At 42.6% G+C, this 22083-nt stretch overlaps 1 non-coding gene across 1 annotated transcript; it reads left to right on the plus strand.

Annotated features, from left to right (window-relative positions):
* Nucleotides 1–17131: 17131 nt before the first annotated feature.
* Nucleotides 17132–17205, plus strand: TRNAN-GUU (transfer RNA asparagine (anticodon GUU)). The gene has a single exon. It is a non-coding gene; the product is annotated as a tRNA-Asn (tRNA).
* The last annotated feature ends 4878 nt before the right edge of the window (nucleotides 17206–22083 follow it).

Consider the following 22083-nt stretch of genomic DNA (forward strand, 5'->3'; position numbering starts at 1 on the left):
TATTACCATACTGGACCATGGTGTGTTGTGATATTACCATACTGGTCCATGTTGTGTTGTGACATTACCATACTGGACATACCATACTCAAACTGTATAGTGATGTGTGTTCAGATATTACCATACTGGACCATAGTGTGTTGTGATATTACCTTTCTGGACCATGGTGTGTTGTGATATTACCATACTGGTCCATGGCGTGTTGTGATATTACCATACTGGTCCATGGTGTGTTGTGATATTACCATACTGGTCCATGGTGTGTTCAGATATTACCATACTGGACCATGGTGTGTTGTGATATTACCATACTGGTCCATGGTGTGTTCAGATATTACCATACTGGTCCATGGTGTGTTGTGATATTACCATACTGGACCATGGTGTGTTGTGATATTACCATACTGGACCATGGTGTGTTGTGATATTACCATACTGGTCCATGTTGTGTTGTGATATTACCATACTGGACCATGGTCGGTTGTGATATTACCATACTGGACCATGGTGTGTTGTGATATTACCATACTGGTCCATAGTGTGTTGTGATATTACCATACTGGAACATGGTGTGTTGTGATATTACCATACTGGACCATGGTGTGTTGTGATATTACCATACTGGACCATGATGTGTTGTGATATTACCATACTGGTCCTTAGTGTGTTGTGATATTACCATACTGGACCATAGTGTGTTGTGATATTACCATACTGGTCCATGGTGTGTTGTGATATTACCATACTGGACCATGGTGTGTTGTGATATTACCATACTGGTCCATGGTGTGTTGTGATATTACCATACTGGACCATGGTGTGTTGTGATATTACCATACTGGACCATGGTGTGTTGTAATATTATCATACTGGTCCATGGTGTGTTGTGATATTACCATACTGGACCATAGTGTGTTGTGATATTACCATACTGGACCATTGTGTGTTGTGATATTACCATACTGGTCCATAGTGTGTTGTGATATTACCATACTGGAACATGGTGTGTGGTGATATTACCATACTGGACCATAGTGTGTTGTGATATTACCATACTGGTCCATGGTGTGTTGTGATATTACCATACTGGACCATGGTGTGTTGTGATATTACCATACTGGTCCATAGTGTGTTGTGATATTACCATACTGGAACATGGTGTGTGGTGATATTACCATACTGGACCATAGTGTGTTGTGATATTACCATACTGGTCCATGGTGTGTTGTGATATTACCATACTGGTCCATGGTGTGTTGTGATATTACCATACTGGTCCATGGTGTGTTGTGATATTACCATACTGGACCATAGTGTGTTGTGATATTACCATACTGGTCCATGGTGTGTTGTGATATTACCATACTGGACCATGGTGTGTTGTGATATTACCATACTGGACCATAGTGTGTTGATATTACCATACTGGACCATGGTGTGTTGTGATATTACCATACTGGTCCCTGGTGTGTTCAGATATTACCATACTGGACCATGGTGTGTTGTGATATTACCATACTGGACCATGGTGTGTTGTGATATTACCATACTGGTCCATGGTGTGTTGTGATATTACCATACTGGACCATGGTGTGTTGTGATATTACCATACTGGTCCATGTTGTGTTGTGACATTACCATACTGGTCCATGGTGTGTTGTGATATTACCATACTGGACATACCATACTCAAACTGTATAGTGATGTGTGTTCAGATATTACCATACTGGACCATAGTGTGTTGTGATATTACCTTTCTGGACCATGGTGTGTTGTGATATTACCATACTGGTCCATGGCGTGTTGTGATATTACCATACTGGTCCATGGTGTGTTGTGATATTACCATACTGGTCCATGGTGTGTTCAGATATTACCATACTGGACCATGGTGTGTTGTGATATTACCATACTGGTCCATGGTGTGTTCAGATATTACCATACTGGTCCATGGTGTGTTGTGATATTACCATACTGGACCATGGTGTGTTGTGATATTACCATACTGGACCATAGTGTGTTGTGATATTACCATACTGGACCATGGTGTGTTGTGATATTACCATACTGGTCCATGTTGTGTTGTGATATTACCATACTGGACCATGGTCGGTTGTGATATTACCATTCTGGACCATGGTGTGTTGTGATATTACCATACTGGTCCATAGTGTGTTGTGATATTACCATACTGGAACATGGTGTGTGGTGATATTACCATACTGGACCATAGTGTGTTGTGATATTACCATACTGGTCCATGGTGTGTTGTGATATTACCATACTGGTCCATGGTGTGTTGTGATATTACCATACTGGTCCATGGTGTGTTGTGATATTACCATACTGGACCATAGTGTGTTGTGATATTACCATACTGGTCCATGGTGTGTTGTGATATTACCATACTGGTCCATGGTGTGTTGTGATATTACCATACTGGTCCATGGTGTGTTGTGATATTACCATACTGGACCATAGTGTGTTGTGATATTACCATACTGGTCCATGGTGTGTTGTGATATTACCATACTGGACCATGGTGTGTTGTGATATTACCATACTGGACCATAGTGTGTTGATATTACCATACTGGACCATGGTGTGTTGTGATATTACCATACTGGTCCCTGGTGTGTTGTGATATTACCATGCTGGACCATGGTGTGTTGTGATATTACCATACTGGTCCATGGTGTGTTCAGATATTACCATACTGGACCATGGTGTGTTGTGATATTACCATACTGGGCCATGGTGTGTTGTGATATTACCATACTGGTCCATGGTGTGTTGTGATATTACCATACTGGACCATGGTGTGTTGTGATATTACCATACTGGTCCATGTTGTGTTGTGACATTACCATACTGGTCCATGGTGTGTTGTGATATTACCATACTGGACATACCATACTCAAACTGTATAGTGATGTGTGTTCAGATATTACCATACTGGACCATAGTGTGTTGTGATATTACCTTTCTGGACCATGGTGTGTTGTGATATTACCATACTGGTCCATGGCGTGTTGTGATATTACCATACTGGTCCATGGTGTGTTGTGATATTACCATACTGGTCCATGGTGTGTTCAGATATTACCATACTGGACCATGGTGTGTTGTGATATTACCATACTGGTCCATGGTGTGTTCAGATATTACCATACTGGTCCATGGTGTGTTGTGATATTACCATACTGGACCATGGTGTGTTGTGATATTACCATACTGGACCATAGTGTGTTGTGATATTACCATACTGGACCATGGTGTGTTGTGATATTACCATACTGGTCCATGTTGTGTTGTGATATTACCATACTGGACCATGGTCGGTTGTGATATTACCATACTGGACCATGGTGTGTTGTGATATTACCATACTGGACCATGGTGTGTTGTGATATTACCATACTGGTCCATGGTGTGTTGTGATATTACCATACTGGTCCATGGTGTGTTGTGATATTACCATACTGGTCCATGGTGTGTTGTGATATTACCATACTGGTCCATGGTGTGTTGTGATATTACCATACTGGACCATGGTGTGTTGTGATATTACCATACTGGTCCATGGTGTGTTGTGATATTACCATACTGGTCCATGGTGTGTTGTGATATTACCATACTGGTCCATGGTGTGTTGTGATATTACCATACTGGACCATGGTGTGTTGTGATATTACCATATGGGTGTGAGGTGGTGTTATGACCACACATGCACCAGTATGATCATACTGTAGCTGGTGTATGATGTGCTCAAACTGTATAGTGATGTCTTGGCTGATTAGCCTAATATCACGAATATGAATTTATGTAGTTATTCTTTTTTCGACAACACACTAGTATTAAATGTGTATTGCCAATGTATTCCACATATATATCTATGTATATTATATATCTGTACCATAAATCCTTGCCATGTATTTGTGGATATATATTAGAAGTCTAGTGAATAGCAGTAGCCTAATGTAATGTAGCTTGAAAAACATCTGTATATGCTTATATTATGGAATGCTACATAATGTTGTATAGGAAATATTATGTGAACTATGATGGAGAATGTATAAATTTAGGTCTCAGATATATTACTGTCATGTATACTGTATAATTTCCCTTTCATTATTGTTCATTGCATTGTCCTCTAAAATTAAATTAGATTTTGGCACTGTGAGATGTATACCACATAGATATGGTTTTGATTCACATGTTGCATATATATACTTAATATTGTAATCATGTATACTTATGCATAATGGCTGGCTGGCAGACGTCTTGAAATCCTCCCTTAACCCCTCCTCCCCTCTCCCGCCAGTGTTACCATGTCTTGCCAATATGAATTCTTTGTTCACATATTTTTATATCATGATATAATCTTTAATGTCCTGAATTATTGATATGTATTATTATGTAAGGTTGTGTATTATAGTCTTTTTTTTTGTTGATATATGAATTAGAAGTTCTTGATCGAGATATGTCTGTATATGAGCTTGAGATATTTGAAAAAGAGGAGTCAGCTGACTCATAGAGGTGGATACAGTGTCGCTCCCGGCCAGCATGGCTCTGGGCGGTCACTCTTTGATTTTCTCAGTCGAGCGCATGTGTTGCCGCTACGGTCCGGGTTTTGTGACCTTATTTGTGTCATTTGACTGCTAGGATATTTGTCATGTTGCAGTAATGTATACCATGGATCAGTTCTACCATTGTGCATCCTTTATACCAGGTGATAGGTGCTGTTATATATCTTAGTGAGGTGGGTACCTGAGGATCTTAAGTGATGCCATTGTGCTGTATATGATATTGATTCCTCATACCTCATTTGTTAATGGTTGTGACACCACCACCACCCTGTATTGGTATTAGCAGCATAATAGGCGCTAGTGTCCCACTGCGCCACGATAGAGCCTGGCGTCAGCTAGTGCTGATTGTATGCAGTTTTGAGACCTGTTGATGATCATGCCCAGCTTTGAGAAGCTGGATAAATCATTGAGTGTGAGTTTATAGATTGTATTCTTTTTCAAGTTATGTTCATTTATGTTAATGCCCAGTAAACTGGTATTTTTTTTGTTAGCCTTTCACTCCCCTAGACACTTATTGATATTTGGCAAGTCTATGTTTTTCATTGATCTCCACTTAAGCCTGACCAGGATTTTCACACAATTTCCCCCATGCACTCTCGCTGTCATTTAGGAATGTTCTACCTCTGATGCTCCTCTTTTAATACACAGAGTAATGACACTAACATGTGATTACCCCCCATGCACTTTGTCAGAGTGCATGGGGGGGGGGGATTGTGTGAAAATCCTGGTCCGGCTTCAGTGGAAGCCTCAGAAAACCCTCGTTTGTTCTGCAGAACTCCAGATTGCAGTTCTTTGATATGTCATGGCCTGATTGTCTGGGGCATGAGCATGAAAATACCCACCCACCACAATGGTTCGAATCCTCATCACGGCTCCTAAGGATTTTCTCACTAATTTAATTATTCCCATCCTGATTAGTAACAATATGTATTCGAGAAATAGTGATGGGCTTTAATTACTCTTGGTTCACTTCCACACCTGCAGAGGTAGGAAATAAACTCCTAAGTCAAAAAAATAGAACATTCAATACAAATAAATGACCATGGCAAATATTGATATTAACTGAGGCTGGACCCACAACCCCTCAGTGTACTCTTCTTGAACTCTCCTCAACACTCCCGTTACACCATGTTACAAACATGTTGTTAATTGTCTTATATCACACGTGACTGTCTCCTCTGTAACTGAGGTGAACCTTTGGTCAAAACTGTACATACAACTAATGTGCTCATGTGTTCAATATCTTCACCACATAACCTTGACTTCCTGGCCAAAAGTAGTTACCAATAAATCAACATATGGTCAAACACTCCACATAATGGACAACAATAAATGGGTACACTAACTTGCACATATATGTCTAATATTGGTAAGTCCCTTGACGATTGTTCATCAATAACATTCCCTGAGGTAATTAAGATCAGCCATTCTCGACACCAAGACAAAAGAATATTACATGCATGGAAAGGTATGAGCAGTTGGTCATAGGAGACTATTATAAAAAAAAATGGTGGTCTTGCTATGGGGGAACTGGTTCTATTAAGGGGTGAGGGTAGTTAGAAGACAGAGTTATCAAATATGGGAGAGCTAAAAGGCCCGGCCCCCAAAATAAACTATCCACCGTAATAATAACTTGCTACTAGACCATATATGTCAGTCTAAGGGTTGATCAATGCACTCCCACACAGGAAGAAGGGATACTCTGTTCTAATTTACTTATTTATTAACCCCTTAACAGCCCCCCCAAATACATTCACACCAATAACAATAATAATAATAACTTTACCACACTACCTTACGTTAAAAGCCTTGGTCCACATAAGCAGGATACAAGGTTTTACACTGAACACAAGCTAGGGTAAAGCTCTACTACTGAATAACTTGAAGTTAGAGTCAGCTTAGGGTAGGGGACCACGTGGTTCCAATGGTACCCCCTTTAGAATAACTAGTAATATAAACTCTAAACACACCTACTACACACAAAATATACTACTCTACACATAGAACATGAGTATGCCAGACATGGAATAATGTACTTATCTTAAACAAGACACAGAAATAAGGAAACGAAGAGGAAGGGTAGGAGGTTCCTGTCCACACCACGCCAGCTCAGAAAAAGATGGAGTCTCTCTCTCCATCCCCCCAGCTGGCTGCTGCCGGCAGACTGCTCAAATAATCGTACTGCAGCCCTATACCAAGTTTACTCAGGTTTACTTTACAAATGATTAGAAAGTATTAGTAAGCATAGTTGGTGCCTATGTTATTATTTAATAATCAACCCCCAGCTCAGTCTTTAAATGCTCTTTGAGAAACAAGAATAGTCTTACGTCTGGCAGGGAAGATACAAACAATTGCCACTCGTGATGCGCTCAACTGTACTATAAGAAAGTTTAATAACTAAATTTTGACCTCTGGTTTCCACTGAAGAACCCAGGGTCGTAACAGAGACACTGCTAACGACCCGTTGTTGAGTGCCTTAAACACTCCACTGTTTATATTGTTGGGGCAATGTTTACACTGATGCATCTGGCAGCGTGGCGCCTCCCTTGCTGGCTGAGACCCAGTAACAGTCTGGGCTTCACACTCTCCTCCAAATATATCAACCCAGCCTCTTGTTTACACACTGCTTTTGTAACTGTGTGCACCTGTGTACTGCTGTGTAACTATGTGCACCTGTGTACTGCTGTGTAACTATGTGCACCTGTGTACTGCTGTGTAACTATGTGCACCTGTGTACTGATGTGTAACTATGTGCACCTGTGTACTGCTGTGTAACTATGTGCATCTGTGTACTGCTGTGTAACTATGTGCACCTGTGTACTGCTGTGTAACTATGTACTGCTGTGTAACTATGTGCACCTGTGTACTGCTGTGTAACTATGTGCACCTGTGTACTGCTGTGTAACTATGTGCACCTGTGTACTGCTGTGTAACTATGTGCACCTGTGTACTGCTGTGTAACTATGTGCACCTGTGTACTGCTGTGTAACTATGTGCACCTGTGTACTGCTGTGTAACTATGTGCACCTGTGTACTGCTGTGGGAGTAGACGGGGGTAGAGGGAAAGACCCGGCTTAAAAAAGGTGAAACGTATAAGAGTCAATATCTTCACTAGTTTATAATCACATCTCCACCATACTAGTTCTCTTCACACAATGGGACTTTCCACCTGCAGAGTTCAGTACGATCATCCCGTGTAAATGGTGTTTACCAGAGATGAATTTACAATAATCTGACCCAATTAACACTCCTATATCTTTGATACGTTTAGATTTGATTTATGAGTAAGCTAATTTGACTCGCTGCTGTTTTAAATGTTTAATTGTGATCCCTAGACCTGGTACATGTAGGTCAGATGGGATTGTGTCCACGACTATAGAGAATACAGGTCTTAGGTAACCACCCAAGGGAATGTAGGGTTTGACTACGTTTAGGTCCACTGTTGGATAAAAACCCAAGTATATTCAGGGTGACCTGCATCACTGGTTATTTATTTTTTTATTTATTTATGCATATACAAGAATGTACATAAGGAATGTGAGGATACAAATATGGTAATTACAGTCTTGTAAAGCCACTAGCACGTGCAGCGTTTCGGGCAGGTCCTTAATTTAAGAAAATTTTAAGGAGGTAAATACTTGCAAAATTTATAGACAAAAAAATGATAACAGATTACATGAAATGATAAAAAAAAAAAAAAAAAAAAAAAAAAAAAAAAAAAAAAAAAAAAAAGATGAGAGAAAATTGTAGGTACAGTATATTAAAGCACATAGGTAGCTAAGATTGATTGCAATGACAGCTTAAAATGGTAGTTGACAACAAATTGGTAGGCACAATACAGCAGAAACAATATAAGATTGATTGCAATGACAGCTTGAATGGTAGTTGACAAAAATTGGTAGTCACAATACAGCATATGGCTAGCACATAGAAGAAGACAGCAATGAACACAATGATAAGGTTGTTTGATATTACATAAAAATTAGGAGATTGGGTAACACTAGGTACAGAGCAAATTTAAAGCTCAGTGTAGGAAACTAAATAGATGAAGTTAGGTACTTTTTGGTTTTGCTTTTAAATAAGGCAAAAGTTTTACAGTTTTTCAATTCACTAGGGAGTGAGTTCCATAAACTAGGTCTCTTAATTTGCATAGAGTGTTTACACAGATTAAGTTTGACCCTGGGGATATCAAAGAGATATTTATTTCTGGTGTGGTGATAATGGGTCCTATTACATCTGTCCAGGGAGAGTTTCAGAGCATGGTTTGCATTTAAGAACAGGGTTTTGTAAATGTAGTTGACACAAGAGAATGTGTGGAGGGAGTTAATATTTAGCAAGTTTAGGGATTTAAACAAGGGAGCTGAGTGTTGTCTGAAAGCAGAGTTAGTTATAATTCTGATAGCAGATTTTTGCTGTGTGATGATGGGCTTAAGGTGGTTTGCAGTGGTAGACCCCCATGCACAGATACCATAATTAAGATAGGGGAAGATTAGTGCATAATATAGTGAGAGGAGAGCAGAGTTAGGAACATAATATCTGATTTTGGAGAGTATACCAACTGTCTTAGAGACTTTTTTAGTTATGTGTTGAATGTGGGTGCTGAAGTTGAGTCTCTTGTCTATGAATAGGCCAAGAAACTTGCCATCATTTTTATTACTGATGTTAATGTTGTCTATCTGTAGCTGAATTGCATTTGATGATTTGCTTCCAAATAAGATGTAGTAAGTCTTTTCGATGTTTAATGTTAGTTTGTTCGTTGACATCCATAAGTGGACTTTTTTTAATTCATTATTCACAACATTATTTAGTGTATGTGGGTTGAGGTTTGAATTCCATTTGTTCTGCCGCCCTCTGTGTGACAAAGTTTTTCTGGGAACCCTCATAAAACAGCCCCTGACTAGTAGTTACCTTTTCCCCTGAGGCAGAGTTAACATGGCTGTTGGCAGGGTTGCAGCAGTGTTGGTTTGGGTCAGCATAGCCCCTGTACTGCCTTCCACTTGACAGTCGTTGTCTGCTGCAGTAGTTTAGGGTTTAACGCCGGGTGACGATGGAGTTGGTCTCCTACCGTCACCCCTTCACATTCCTGCCCGTTGTTGACGTGAGGAGGCTTGGTGGGCTGCTGTCAGAGTGTGATGCTCCATGGGACAGCATTTCCTCTGTCCTTTAGTAGCCTTATGCTTCTAAAAGACATACTCCATTGTCCTTTCGTGAGAGAGGCTCAGTGGGCAGCAGTCAGGGTGTGATGATCCATGGAACAGTCCTCTGCCGTCTCTACGAATCATGCTGGTTGCTATTTCCTCTTCCTTATGTTTTGCCTCCCCCCCCTCTCTTTTTCTTTCTAATTGTCATTTCCCGCCGATCTTTTGCATGGCTTCATTATTCTTTCGAACATCTTCTGTTTTGAAGCCCGGATGTTTGGGGAGGCACACTTTCACCCGTAGAACTGTGGTACCCGACGTTGCGAGGGAGGAGACGCTTTTATTGTCGATCCTCGCCTTCATTGCTGAACCTGATTTCGACGGACTGACGGTTCTTAAGGTGATGATTGCGGGGAGTATACTCATGATACTCATCCCCTGGGGTGGGGGGGGGGCATCTTGCCAGGTGTTCTATCTTCTAATTGTGGTTCCATGGTGGGTATGGGGGTTTATTCGTAAATTAAATTATTACCTGCTCATTCCAATGCCACTGAATGATCCTCTTATATCTTACCCAGGCTCGTGGCGTGGGCGACCAAGCCCCCGAGGCGGACTGTGTTGGAAGATTGGGCTCTTTAGCCCCCGCTACATTGGGCCCAGACCAAGCTACTCCTTTGACTCCATCGACTAACCCCCTCCGGTCCCCTCCCACCTCTGTGGTAGGGTTGAGCTCCACGACCCCAGGGTTGGGCACCTCATCACCTTTTATCCCCCCCCCCAACACTTACTGGGGGGGGGGGTGCTTCATTCCAACCCCCCCAACCCCCCACAGCTGCACTCGCATGATTCCTACCAGTGCTAATATGTTCCACACCTTGTTTGGACCTGCTACGTTGACTAAATACTTAAATCTTAACCATCTGGATTCTACACGGCCTGATGATTTCTTCCTCCATAAACACCTCGATGATTCAGTGGATACCTCTGTTTCTTTTAACCTCACCCGTACTGGTTCATGTGTCATTGCTGCTCCTTCTCAGGAAGCAGCTGCCCACTTAGCCATATTGTCCAGCATTGGGGAGACCCCTGTTAGGATCTCCAAAAATGCCTGGATAAATGTCAGTATTGGCACTGTTAACCACCCGCGCTATGTTGCGGTTGGTGTTAGGGACCTGAAAGACTGCCACGAGGATCCTTCCAAACATATCCTTGCAGCCTAAGGCCATTCTGTCCTCCAGGTTGATACGTTCACTTTGAACTGGACAAAGTACTGGAACGTTGGACATGTTTATTTAAACTTTGAACTTTTGGGGCCTGACAGCTGAGAGGACAGCGCTCAGCATTCGAAGTCCTGAGATTTCGGGTTCGATCCCAAGTGGAGGCGGACACAAATGGGCAGAGTTTCTTTTACCCTGATGCGTCTGTTCACCTAGCAGTAAATAGGTACCTGGGAGTACCTATTTACCTCGACATCACCTGGCTGTCGAGGTGATGACTCGCCTTTCCATCAACGACGGTTTTAATTTATGATTGATGCCGTGTCGTATTGGGTCACCAATCATGGCTTCAAGTTCTTTACAACTAAAACTTGTGCTATGACTTTTATTTAGAAGCAGGTCGTTCTTCATCCCTCGTTGTCGCTTTATTGTCATCCCCTTGTGGACAAAGATTCTGCTAATCTTTGACACTTGTTTGTCTTGGTCAACCTATATCTCTTACCTCCGAGTTTAATGCTCTAAGGCCCCTAACTGATATAAGGTCTTGTCTCATACTTCTTGGGGGAGCAGATAGGCGCATGCTCCTCTTTCTATATTCATCTCTCTTACTGTCTAAACTGGATTATGGTTGCTCTGTTTATTCGTCTACTTCTCTTTCTACTCTTCACCGTTTGGATGCTCTGCACCATGCTGGGTTGCTTCTCAGATCTGGTGCCTTTCTTTCGACTCCTACCTTAAGCCTGTGATCGCTAACGCCGAAACTGGCGTCCTGTCTCTACAGGACCAACATGATCGCTACTGTCTTCTCTACCTTGCACGGTCTCTTACTCTCGTTAATGTCGTACTTTGACCTATACTCCTCCTGTGGTCCCCTGTTCCCTTTCACCACTTACCTCTTTCTGTACGATTGTCTCGCATACAAGATTCTCTTTCGGTTCGTGTTTCCAATATTTCTCTTCATGTCGTTCTGTCCTTGCCCCTTTGAAGGGTCCCTTTTCCTCAGTTTTGTAAAACTTTGACTCACGTGACTAAAGCTTTTACCCCTCCTACAGGAAGGGGGGGGGGGTTTAAAGTCTGGGTCTAAATCTAAGTACAGAAGGGTCTAAGTCTGCCGACGGTGTAGGCTACTCTGTTGTTTTTCCTGACAACACTTATATGTGTCGCCTGCCTCCGGAGACTAGCATCTTCATGGTGGAACTTTATGCTATTTTGTATGTCCTTCGTCACTGCTTTCTCGCTGTCAACTCTCCTTTGTTCTTGTAGGGCACTGACAGTGCCATGAGGGCACTCACAGTGCCCTCATGGCTCTGGAGTGCTTTAATCCAGTCCATCCTGTAGTAGTCGAAACTCAACATTGGCTGTTTCCTATCTCTAGTAGAGTGAAGACAGTGTAGTTTTGCTGGGTTCCCAGCCATATTGGCGTGTCCTTAAATGAGCGTGCAGATGCTGCTGCTACGGAGGCTCTCCACACTTGTGCCATCTCCCGTAAAGGTATCCTCTACTCCAACTTCTACCCAGTTATTCATTCCTCAATCCTTGCCCATTGGCAGGGTCTTTTGTCTTCTATTACTGGTAAAGTAAGTAAAGTAAATTTTATTCAGGAAAGTACATACATAGTTGATTTACGAACATAATGTTGGGTTTATAAATAGAGCTAGTGCATACAATACCTAAAGCCACTAGTGCGCAAAGCGTTTCGGGCAATGTGGGGGGGGGGAACTTAGACTAAAACTTAATAGTAATTGGGATTAGGTATAAATTATGTTGAAAAAAAAATAAAAAAAAGGGGGGAACATGGCAGAAATCAGCAATTGTACAAGTTGGTAAAGAAACAGCATTGTTTAAAAAAAATAGCACGACATGGGGTTGACATTTAGGGGGTAAGGTAGGTTACATGGAGTTAATTAGGTAGTACTTGGTTTTACTCTTAATCTGGTTGAGAGAGGTACAGTCTTTGACATGATTGGGAAGGTCGTTCCACATTCTGGGTCCCTTCAATTGTAGAGGATTTCTAGTTTGGTTAAGTCGCACTCTTGGAATATCAAATAGGTATTTGTTTCTGGTGCGATGCCCATGAGTTCTGTTACAACCTTCTAGGAAGCTTCTAAGTTCAGGATTGACATTGCAGTTCAGAGTTTTAAATATATTGAGTACACATGAGAGGATGTGCAGTGACTTAATATCTAACATATTTAAAGATTTGAGTAAGGGTACCGAGTGCTGTCTGGGGCCAGAGTTAGATATTGTTCTAATAGCAGCTTTGTGTTTAATAATTAGAGGGCATAAATGATTTTGTGTAGTAGAACCCCAAGCACAAATACCATAATTGAGATAAGGATAGATGAGGGAGTAATAGAGAGTAACCAGGGCAGGGCGAGGTACATAATATCTGATCTTAGAAAGAATGCCAACAGTTTTTGAAACTTTTTTTGATATATTTAGAATGTGTCCCTGGAAATTCAGCTTGGTGTCTATGAGAACACCAGAGAATTTGCCATCTACTTTGTTACAAATTTGAATATTGTTTATCCTTAGATTAATTTGATTTGAGGATTTATTGCCAAACAAAATATAGAAAGTTTTGTCAATGTTGAGGGTGAGTTTGTTGGCAGTTAGCCAGAGACGGACTTTATTTAGTTCAGTATTCACTGTGACAATTAAAGCAAGAGGGTCAGGACTGGAGAAGATGAAGGTTGTGTCGTCAGCAAATAGAATTGGTTTGAGGTGTTGAGAGGCATTTGGAAGGTCATTAATGTAGATGAGAAAGAGGAGAGGGCCAAGTATGCTGCCCTAAGGAACATCAATGTTGATAGGTAGGGTGGAAGAAATTGAATTATTCACAGAAACATACTAGAGCTTGTAAGTAAGGTAAGATTGAAGGTACTGCAAGGAGTGTCCTCTGACTCCATAATGATGTAATTTAAAAAGAAGGTTTTGGTGGTTGACAGTGTCAAAAGCCTTACGCAGGTCCACAAATAACCCAACAGGGAATTCCTTTTTATCAAGAGCTGCATGTATCAAGTTAATCGTACTAATAAGTGCATCGTTAATGCTTTTTTGGGGGTCTAAAGCCATATTAACATGAGCTAAGTATATTGTGTTTGGCTAGATAGGAGTAAAGCAGCTTGTAGATTAGTTTTTCAAATATTTTAGACAAGTTAGGAAGGATTAGAATTGGTATCTCCGAAAGGGCACTAGACTTGGTCTTAAGGGAAAGGATTACCTCATTTACATCAGTGGAATTAGCGGGCGTTAGGTATATAGACTATGGGTAGTTACCTGTAAGATAGTCCTGAACATTAGTACTGGAAGATGGAATATCATTAGCAAGGGATGACCCAATGGATGAGAAGAACCTATTGAATTCAATAGCAGTATCAGTGGCTGAAAGCAGACCATCGTTAATGGACAGGATTGTTGGTACAGTGTTCTGTATACTGTACGAGGTTCTGTATACTGTACAAGGTTCTGTATACTGTACACTGTTCTGTATACTGCACAGGGTTCTGTATACTGTACAGGGTTCTGTATACTGTACACTGCTTTGTATACTGTATGCTGTTCTGTATACTGTACGCCGTTCAGCATACTGTATGCTGTTCTGTATACTGTACACTGTTTTGTATACTATCCACTGTTCTGTATAACGTACGGGTTTCTGTATACTGTACAGGGTTCTGCATACTGTATACTGTACACTTCTGTATACTGTAGACTCTTCTGTATACTGAACACTCTTCTGTATACTGTATGCTGTTCTGTATACTGTACGGTGTTCTGTATACTCTACACTGTTCTGCATACTGTACACTGTTCTGTATACTGTACACTCTTCTGTATACTGTACACTCTTCTGTATACTGTACGGGGTTCTGTATACTGTATGCTGTTCTGTATACTGTACGCTGTTGTGTATACTGTGGTTTGCTGTGTTAGTCCTGGGGCCCTCAACCGTTCCTGGTATGGGAGCCACCATGCCCCGTCTGGCTTGCAGTGTTAGTCCTGGGGCCCTCAACCGTTCCTGGTATGGGAGCCACCATGCCCCGTCTGGCTTGCAGTGTTAGTCCTGGGGCCCTCAACCGTTCTTGGTATGGGAGCCACCATGCCCCGTCTGGCTTGCTGTGTTAGTCCTGGGGCCCTCAACCGTTCCTGGTATGGGAGCCGCCATGTCCCGTCTGGCTTGCTGTGTTAGTCCTGGGGCCCTCAACCGTTCCCGGTATGGGAGCCACCATGCCCCGTCTGGCTTGCTGTGTTAGTCCTGTGGCCTTCAACCGTTCCTGGTATGGGAGCCACCATGCCCCGTCTGGCTTGCTGTGTTAGTCCTGGGGCCCTCAACCGTTCCTGGTATGGGAGCCGCCATGCCCCGTCTGGCTTGCTGTGTTAGTCCTGGGGCCCTCAACCGTTCCTGGTATGGGAGCCGCCATGCCGCGTCTGGCTTGCTGTGTTAGTCCTGGGGCCCTCAACCGTTCCTGGTATGGGAGCCACCATGCCCCGTCTGGCTTGCTGTGTTAGTCCTGGGGCCCTCAACCGTTCCTGGTATGGGAGCCGCCATGCCGCGTCTGGCTTGCTGTGTTAGTCCTGTGGCCTTCAACCGTTCCTGGTATGGGAGCCACCATGCCACGTCTGGCTTGCTGTGTTAGTCCTGGGGCCCTCAACCGTTCCTGGTATGGGAGCCACCATGCCCCGTCTGGCTTGCTGTGTTAGTCCTGGGGCTCTCAACCGTTCCTGGTATGGGAGCCACCATGCCACGTCTGGCTTGCTGTGTTAGTCCTGGGGCCCTCAACCGTTCCTGGTATGGGAGCCACCATGCCACGTCTGGCTTGCTGTGTTAGTCCTGGGGCCCTCAACCGTTCCTGGTATGGGAGCCACCATGCCACGTCTGGCTTGCTGTGTTAGTCCTGGGGTCCTCAACCGTTCCTGGTATGGGAGCCACCATGCCACGTCTGGCTTGCTGTGTTAGTCCTGGGGCCCTCAACTGTTCCTGGTATGGGAGCCAATATAGTTCTCAGATGCTTTTTGTCGCTCTGTGTTGTACTTTCTCCACAGCAGATATGTTCTGAAGATGAAGCCTCTATGCTTGATACAGCAGTCCAAATGTGGCCGCACCAGAGATGTTTACAGTTCAATAACTTCATTTTCCATGAAGTCAAAGGTCCGTTTCACTATTCCTACGGTTTGGTTGACTTTCTTATTAGAGTTCCCAATTGTTGAGAAACTTTCAATGACTGGTCACCGTGCATGCAGTAGTATATGCAGTCCCCGTGGCGCAGTGGTGAAACTCTAGCCCGGCAATTCGCGAGCAATTTAGTCTGGGTTCGTATCCTGGCCGAGGAGGATTGACTAGGTTCCAATTCTTAACAGTACGCCTCTCTTCATCCAGCAGTGAAACGATTTGACGGGTCGTATTCCGGGGTTATTAATTAAGATTAATATTAATCTTAGGACTTAGCCGTATTAGGATATAGGACCTGGCCGAAACGCTATGCGTACTAGTGGCTTTACAAGAATGTAAAAACTGGTGGACCATCCAAGTAGTAGGCGTCCATCTGTCTCAGGAGACTATGGAGTTCCGTTCTGGTTGTCGGTCTGGAGTGGCCTCACCAGGGCACAAAGCCAGGGTAGGTTGATACGGGGGGAGAAGCTGTCACCCATGCAGCAGGTCCCCCTCTCCACAGCACAGAACGTCTCAATTGGAAAGGCAAACGCCAATAAGACAGGTTCCAGCGCCGTCGCAGGAACTGTCAGTAAGAGGTTGAAGGCAACAAGGAACTGCCTCCAGGGGGGCTCCAGCTCCGGAGTTAACCTCGAAGTTGGTAAAAGAAGGCACAGGGACTCCAACCCCAGAGTCTTTTTTGTTGTTGTTACTCTTTTTTGTGGGGGGAAAGGAGGAAAATTAGGGAAGAAAGAAAAGGAGGAAACTTAGGAAAAATGGGGGAACCATTGACAAGCTGCCGGCTTCCCGTCTCCGTCGTGACCACTAGACACAAGGTTACTTAGGCATTAGGACACTATAGGAATTATCATCATCAGGAAAATATCATCAAAGCAAATGGGGGACCGTCGACAAGCCGCCGGCCTCCTGTCCTCATCGAGGCCACTATTAGTAGCTCTCAAACTCAGATAATTATTACACTTCGATATCTAAGTAGTTCCGCCTTATTACAAATTTGTTTAGTACGTTCCTCGAGCCTCCGTGGCACAATTGGTTAGCGCGTTCGGCTGTTAACCGAAAGGTTGGTGGTTCGAGCCCACCCGGGGGCGATTATTTAGGCCAACTCTAGGGGTTGACCTCAGACAAGACCGACATAACACACTTGACAGCGATGTCACACTTGGCCCCGTGATCCAGCCCGTCCTCCTCAAGTCTCCCAACGTCAACAAACTCTCGCGCGTAAGTGACCTTATCCTAACACAACAGAGAACGGCACAGTATGTCAACGTCGCGACCCATCCTCCTGTTTACACAGTAGTTATTGTATATGCTCCATAGTACAAACGTTGACGTACTAAGTCATTACATAATAGAACTTACTGATCACTTTATAGTCTGAATTCTTAATTATAGTCTTAATAATAAACTGTCTTTATAGTCGGAAGTGAAGTATATAACACTAATCACTTTATAGTCTGAAAAAATAAAGCTAAAAAAACATATATATTCCTAGGTCTAGCATAGCAGACATATGTACGATATTAGGCCTTAAACAGCGTGTATTAGGCCTAGGAAGGTTCAGTTAGTTAAGGTTGTCTTTGCAACAATAAGAGGATGGGCTGCAGTTTCATGAGCCGCTACTATTTTCTAGTACGACAAATTTTGGTCTTGGGAAGAGTATTCGTCAAAAGGCGCCGTTCTATTAGGAGGACGGGTTGAACATCTACATGCCGAGTTTTGGCGGCATAACACAACAATTTAGAAAATAATATATAATTATAAACAGCCTCACAGCCCTTTGGAGCTCATCAACTGTTTAATATGTGTAAAGTCGCCAAAGACTGAGATAAGATGTTCGTAAGTACTTGCGTAACTGACTGATGAATCTCGGTCCAGACACTAAATATGATTCTTATGCTTGGAATGTTTACATGCAAGAAGAGTTGCTATAGACCTCAACAAACACGACAGATCAGCCTCCAGGGCTGAGTGGATCCCATACTTATCCTGTAGACCCCATGTATACCTATCCTGTGAGCGTTAGTGCCTCCAATACATGTCCTGTTCATGAGTGGTAGTGAACCCATACCCATCGTGTGCAGCAGTGATCACATACCCATGCTATGATGTATGTCATACACAGCTGGCTGTGCTCAGTAACCATGATGTGCGCATCCCATGCGCAAGATCAGTACGTACTGGTGCGTTACTGCGTAGAAACACTGATACTTTTATTTATGAAGAAAATATTACCAATTATAATATTATAAAAGATGTATAAAATGTATCATCCTAATAACACCAGCAGCAGAGTGGCGCAGTGGAAGCGTGCTGGGCCCATAACCCAGAGGTCCGGAGATCGAAACTACGCTCTGCTACGATATTGTTTTAGTGTATTAATAATATTTTTTCATTACAAATGTAGGTACATAACAGTGTCTTGCTACCTCCTTCAATATAAGTAATTACAAATTACAGGTTGAGCTAGCTATATGTTAACAAATAAAGGCACAATAACGAACATGGGAGATTTGTACCTGAATTTACTTGTCTCTAGTGTCCTCGACGGATAGTGGAAGCCATCGGCTTGTCAAAGGTCCCCCCCCCATGGTTCATGAGGATTGTTTCTATTTAGATTTTGAACTGAGGTAATATCTTGGTATTTAACGACTTCGCGCCGGTAAGACAATTCCATGGGATAACCCTAGTTTATAGTTTAGTTCATTTAATATGCACCCCATATCCGTCCTGTGGGCGGTAGTGGGAAGAGTTACAAAGGCACATAATGGGCTCAGGGACTGAACCCCACAATTCATTTACCTGAGCAAGTTAATCTTGCTGAGAGAGTTACAAAATTCAATGCACATCATCACATTAACAATGGGCTCGAGACCGCCCACAAGTACAGGTTCTAAATTAAGCAACTGACATGTGGAGAGCCCTACAGCGAGAAACATTTGTACGCTAACCAACTGTGTTACGGAGGCTACGCTCTCTAAAACCTTACAAATATTTCCTCCTGCTTCTTACCGCTCGCTCCCGCCATCGAAAGCCCTAAAATCACTTCCTCCTACTTCCTCCCGCTCTCTGAAGCTCTAGTAACACTTCCTACCACTCTCTGAACCCATAAAAATACTTCCTCCTGCTCGTTCCCGCTCTCTGAAACCCATTTAATATTTCCTTCTCCTTCCTCCAACATCCTCCCGCTCTCTGAAGCCTTAAAAATATTCCCTCCTGCTCTCTGAATCCTTAAAAATATTCCCTTCTGCTCTCTGAAGCCCTAATAACACCACCTCCTGTTTCCTCATGAAGCACATACCCTACAAATACTGTATACTGCTTCCTACCACTGGCTCCTGTTCTCTGAAGCCATAAAATCATTTCCTCCTGCTTCCTCTCGTTCGATCCCGCTCTCTGAAGCCTTACAAATTATTTCTCCTGCTTCCTGCCACTCGCTCCCGCTCTCTGAAGCCTTAATAACAATTCCTTCCTCTCTCCGAATCCCTAAAAATACTTCCTCCTGCCTCCTCCCGTTTTCTGAAGCCCTAAAATCACTCTCTCCTGCTTTTCCTCGCTCGCTCCTGTTATCTGAAGCCTTGAAACACTTCCTACTGCTTCCTCCCACTCTCTGAAGCCCTAATATCACTTCCTTCTGCTTCCTATAACCAATGTTCCAGAGATGTGTAAATATTTAATTCAAAATGATCTGCTACCAGAAAGTTTTGCCAAATATCCCCAGTTTGCTAACTGTAGGTAGAACCTAAGTGATTGTAACCTATCCACCGCTGCCCACTGGAGGGGGTGCGCGGTGTGCAGGACAAACATATCAATTGTGACACTAGCTCTCTACATATGTCAGTTGCTTAATTTAGAAACTGTACTTGTGGTCGATCTCGAACCCATTTATGATGTGACGACTTATACTGAATTTTGTAACTAGCTCATCAAGACTGTAACTTGCTTAGCTAAGTGAATTGTGGGGTTCAGTCCCTGAGCCCATTATGTGCCTCTGTAGCCACTTCCACTACCTCCCACAAGATGGGTATGGGGTGCATAATAGTGAACTAAACTAAACTAAACCTCTCATGTCATCGTGACGTCATACACCCTGTACACACATAAAACAGGATTTTCTCTCAAGTTTCGTTATTAAACCTTTGATAATTTATATAATTACTCAAGCAATGTATTTTGATCATATTATATCGCTGAAGAAAAACTATGTGCATCTTCGGAAGCAATTAACCGGATTTGGTCCATATAATAACAGGTCACTATACTTCAGGTTTCCGTAGTGTAGTGGTTATCACGTGCGCCTCACACGCGCAAGGTCCCCGGTTCGATCCCGGCCGGAAACATTTGACTTTTTAAATGTTTGTTTTTATAACCCATTGAAATAAACTCAAAGTGTCCAACCACTTGGGTCGGACGGTAGAGCGACGGTCTCGCTTCTTGCAGGTCGGCGTTCAATCCCCGACCGTCCAAGTGGTTGGGCACCATTTCTTCCCCCCGTCACATCCCAAATCCTTATCCTGACCCCTTCCCAGTGCTATATAGTTGTAATGGCTTGGCGCTTTCCCCCTGATAGTTCCCTTCCCTTCCCTTCAAAGAGCTAAAATTAATAACAAAGTATATTGACAATATTTATTAAATCATAAAACTTATACCATTTTGTAATTTGCTAATACTACATTATACTAATTATTAATATTGAGAGTCATATAACTATGTATTGTGGAGCAGAGTGGCGCAGTGGAAGCGTGCTGGACCCATAATCCAACTAGAGGTCCGTAGATCGAAACTACGCTCTGCTACAGTCTAATTTTTTCCTACCATAACAAACCAAAAGAAATGTTTTTATCTCTAATGAATGCAATCCATCCTCCTGTACATTTTGTAACTATGTAGAGCATCGTACATATAAATGAAATATTGACGTAATAGACAATTACATAGTAGAATTTGGTACTATTCACCTTATAGTCCGGAAAAAATATAGCTAAAACCAAACATATATATTCCTAGGCCTAGTATAACATATATATGTACTATATCTGGCCTCAGCATGTATTAGACCTTGGATGGTAAGTTAAGTTTTATGAGAAACAAATACAAAGGTTCGGGCCAACCTTGCCCAAAACGCTTGGCGTAATAGTGGCTTTAGACATTGTATGTACAAGCTCTATCTATAAATCCAACAACATGTTTGTGTCTCACCTTGTATGTATGTACTTTACCTGAATAAACATTTACTTCATTACAAAATGAAGTAAAGGCAAAGAGGTAGAACGGCTTATTGACAGAGCTCGGGTGCATGGGGGGAATTGTGTACAATCCTGGTTTGTGTCTCGGAGAGGCTGCAGGATCCAAGTAAGGTCAGTAGAACTTCTGGTTCCAATTCTTTTACCATGTCGTAGCTCAGTCGATTACGGCAGCATCTAGGATCCTCTCGTCACGGCCCTTGTGGAGTTCTCCTACATGGATGATATTACTGCACGGTTGTCTTAGGTTTGCTATTTAATATAAATGTTGATATTTCTTAAAGTATTACAATTCGGCCGACACCGACTAGGCTATGACGCTCCCCTACCCAACAAGACTCATCTTGGAAAGCTGGGCGAGGCTAGTCCCACCAAGTGTCTGGTCACCAACCTCGGATAAACATTCTATTTATAGATATAGGTTATATAAATATATAGGGGGTACCATCTTTGGTTGCGTTTGTAGGACCCTCGACCTCGAAGAAGACGACATGCAGCATCCGGGGAAGCCTTGTGGGGCACCCGCGTACACTCACCATCCCCCTTTTTTGTCATTTTATTTTATTTAAAATGTCATTACACAAAAAGGGTTACAACATTGGTTATATTCAAAGTACAAGACTTCTTATTACAGGTTGTAGAGTTCCTCCAATATATAGTTTTGTGTTAACTAATACTATTACATATATATTATTACCTATATCTTCTAGTCGTAGTAGTAGCAGA

The sequence above is a fragment of the Procambarus clarkii genome, chromosome 26 (assembly GCF_040958095.1).
Source record: "Procambarus clarkii isolate CNS0578487 chromosome 26, FALCON_Pclarkii_2.0, whole genome shotgun sequence".
NCBI lineage: Eukaryota > Metazoa > Arthropoda > Malacostraca > Decapoda > Cambaridae > Procambarus > Procambarus clarkii.